Source organism: Thalassophryne amazonica, chromosome 12 (genome assembly GCF_902500255.1).
Source record: "Thalassophryne amazonica chromosome 12, fThaAma1.1, whole genome shotgun sequence".
Taxonomy (NCBI): Eukaryota; Metazoa; Chordata; class Actinopteri; order Batrachoidiformes; family Batrachoididae; genus Thalassophryne; species Thalassophryne amazonica.
In genome coordinates, this window is record NC_047114.1 from 35,481,364 (window position 1) to 35,485,280 (window position 3,917).

Genomic DNA, 3,917 nt, shown 5'->3' on the forward strand with positions numbered 1-3,917 from the left:
CTCCAGGTTAAAAATACTTATCATTTTACAGTGAGTAGACATTACTTCGTTCGGATGAACAATTTATACATTTACTTGCCCATCAAAATAAGCGAACTTCGTTAAGTAATTGTTTCAGTGCACACATACGCAGTTACGCGAGGAACCTCATCTTGACGACGCACCTCATCGCGACAGAACACCGGTTTACATACTGGTTGCCCAACCTATCCCACCTTGGTGTTTGACACATTCAGGGGAAGGACATCATATATGGGTGATTCTTTAACTATGGGCACTAGTGGCCTTGTAAATGTAATTTCCACCACACCATTGCCTTACAATATAAAGCGCCTTGGGGCAACTGTTTGTTGTGATTTGGCACTATATACATGTGCTCTGATATCACTGTTTATCTCCATAGAAACTACACAAACAATCTTTCATACAAACTGTTTAGGGACATTACAGTGTTGTGGTGGAAATTACGGCAATAGTGTGGGACAACTACATTTTGTTTAAAAAAAATCACAACAGTTGTATGACATTGAATACTCCAATTATGTTTTGATTATTTTACTGATATTTTATTCAGAGATATTTTAAAACATTAGAAAAAACATTTCTTTACCATTCATTTTTATCATTAAAGATCAAAAGTCTGGGTGTGGGACAAGCACAAAATGGCAATATTTGCATATAATGATGCTGAAAAAAGGTGAAAAAGTCATCATAGACTACTAGAACAAATTTCTTAACACACTTTCATTGTAAAGATAACTATAAAAGTGTGAAATTTCCCCTTTTTTCTGTTTTTCATACAATATGATCAAAGGACATAATACGTGCCTGTAGTCTAAGAATCACCCATATATCTGCAGGTGTCTTCTCTTCTCCTTCGGCCTGACCATTATAATTCCAGTCCATTAAGTCTCTCTACATTTCTGCTGTTGTCCTACTGCCTTCTTTAGTTATTGTTCTATTGCCACAGTTGTGGTAGCATTGTGAGAGCTACAGCCTCCACTTAAAGTATTGAAATACTGTCAAAACTTGTCATTTATTCAAAAAATGAGAACTTTCTTAAATAATACAACTTGCCAAAGATACAAATGTTTTTCCTGGCAACCAGTATCAGGTAATCTGTGTAAATTCCCCTTCTGAAAATCCTCACTATGGATTGTTTTTGTGCTACTGTATATTTTCAAGTACGGTGGTTTTCCTTCAGGCGTTCTGCAGTTTAACTTCTGGATCACTTTAGAGCTCAAAATGAGTCATAAATTTAAATACCAGTTGGGCAAAAGATGTTGTTAATCGTAAGATGTCACAAATTTGGCAGGCTGACTCAGCTCCTGCCTTGGTTAACACATCATTAAGTTGTCCCCTGTGTAACGGTTTGTGCGAGAAGACAGAAGGAAGCGCAGCACCTTCGACACTGATGCATAATTAATGTGAACTGCAAAAATTTCACACAGGTTTTTGTACAAGATCGAGTTCATCGTTGTCGAGGCTACGGAAAAACCCTGACATCTGTGTTAATGAGCTAATCCAGCTCAGCAAAGTGCCTGCATTTGCACACTCTGTGCTCCACTCTGTGCACGCACTGATATTCACTCATCTGCATGCATATCAGTGTGGAGGATCACTGACAGATTATTTACATATTTTCGCTGTAATACTTATATCACACACACACACACACACACACACACACACACACACACACACACACACACACACACACACACACACACACACACACACACACACACACACACACACACACACTTTGGATGTATTATTAAAGCATATTTTTGCAGACTGAACAATAGATTGTGTGCGAGTGTTAAAATTTAACCGTGGAGTGTTATGGTTAGTGTGGAGTGGAGCTAACATCAGCTAATCTATAATACCTGCTCACCCAACATTGCTACACTGAAAAAAAAAAAACAACTTAAAAAAGTCTTACAATTGGTAAAACCTGAATGAATTAAGTTGTTTGAACTTAAAAACATATGTTCAAACAACTTAATTCATACATGTTTTATGACTTGAAATGCTTTTTAAAGTTGTTTCAACTATTCTCTTTTTTTCAGCGTAACAACACTAACATAAATAACATGAACATTTCACTCTACAGAAATACTGGAGCACAGACTTCTTGGATGATGCTGCAGAACAAACTGTGCAGATATTTGAAATAAAATGGCAAATACAGCCAGTCCACCGCCACTGCCAGTGCTCTCTGCATCTCTACAAACATGTGGATACAGGTTTCCAGTGGCGGCACTAGAAATTTTTATTGGGGGTGGGGTAGCATGTAAAAAGTAAAACAGCAACAATTTCAACCCTAGAGTCAATAATAACAACAATACAATGTTATTGTAATTCATAAGTCAAGTATTTTGAATTAAGAAACATGTATAATTCTGTCCCAATGTGGTAGGAGCTCACAGTGTTTTTTAAAGTAATTTTGTAGCTATAGTTACATACAATTAATATACCTGCATGTAGAGATCCTGTGCTAACTGTAGCCTTGTGTATGATATCCCAAAACAATGCATTTCAAACAGCGTAATATGTTATTATGTTTCAAAACTAGAGTGGAAAAAAAAATCAACTGGAACATTTAAAATAATTTGTTTAGGAAACAACTGGTGACATATTGAGGCCCCATTTAGCACAACACACGATGTCTTCCTTTTGATACAGACTCCAGAACAATGATCAAAAGGTGTTTCAGATTCTGAGTTGACATACATGTCAACCCTTTTGAGGGTCCACCTGTATAACCAAGTGATAAAATCCATAAAATCAACACAAAATCCTTATAACCTCCTAAATTGCACCAAAATCAGTTTTTATTACAGTACACACAACCGCATAGCGGTATCACATAACTGGGGTTTTGTCCATACATTAATAACTAACACCAGGGATCTCCATGGGCTCTTTTATGGTTGAAGTCCTCCACAGTTAAATCCTCTTGCTCCACAGTAAAATTGCTTGCTGTCAATAAAATCAGTGTCTACCAGTACATTGTAGGTATTTTGTACAACTCAATATATTTCCCGTAAATATAGTGTCACACAGCTGTTCTATTTTTACAGAAACAAGAACTCACAGAGTAACAGATCACTGCTCCTAACAATCTTTGTCCCTACCATCTGAGACTGCTCTGCCCTACGATTGCATATTGGAAAACCATGTGACGGTGAACCAATTCCGACTGGACGCTCACATTGCGCACGGCATCACACAGCTTCTATGAGGAGTACAAAGATGGTGGGTGGCTGGCCAAAAGTCCGCAGAATTAAGAAAAACAACAGTAAAAAAAAAAATTTACAACAGAAAACCCTGAATATTCATAAGACTTTATTTGTACGTCTGTATGACTCTGAAACTCGGAAAAATCTGTATAATTTGCAGACAGTCCGTATAGGCTGACATGTATGAGTTGACCATCACTAACTTCCAGTATAGATGAAAAGTCCTGGCCTCATCTCCATTCACACATTTTATTCATTCTTTAATTCTAATTATACTTTGGCATATCATAGTGATGAGCCCACTCCATGTCCAGTAAAACAGATGTGTGATATCAAGGATATGAAAGAAATGCTCAAACGGCATTCCATAGTGTTCAGAAGCAGAGAAACTACAACTATGTTCCATAAGTTATCCAGCATCCACTAACCATCCAGCAGGTCTTTGAAATATTGTCTTTATTATGTGTTCTCTTAATTTGGTGAGTTGCAGGATGATAGTGGTCCTTGTTTTTGAGTTACTGTCTGCACAGTCTACATTTCCGCTATCGAAGCCCTATGATGTTACAACTACAGACAGTAATCACACTTTTCCCATTTACTGGTTCTGTCACTTTTGGGTTTGGTCATTCAACCTACTACAATTAAGCAGCATGAAAGGCCTCATAACAAAAA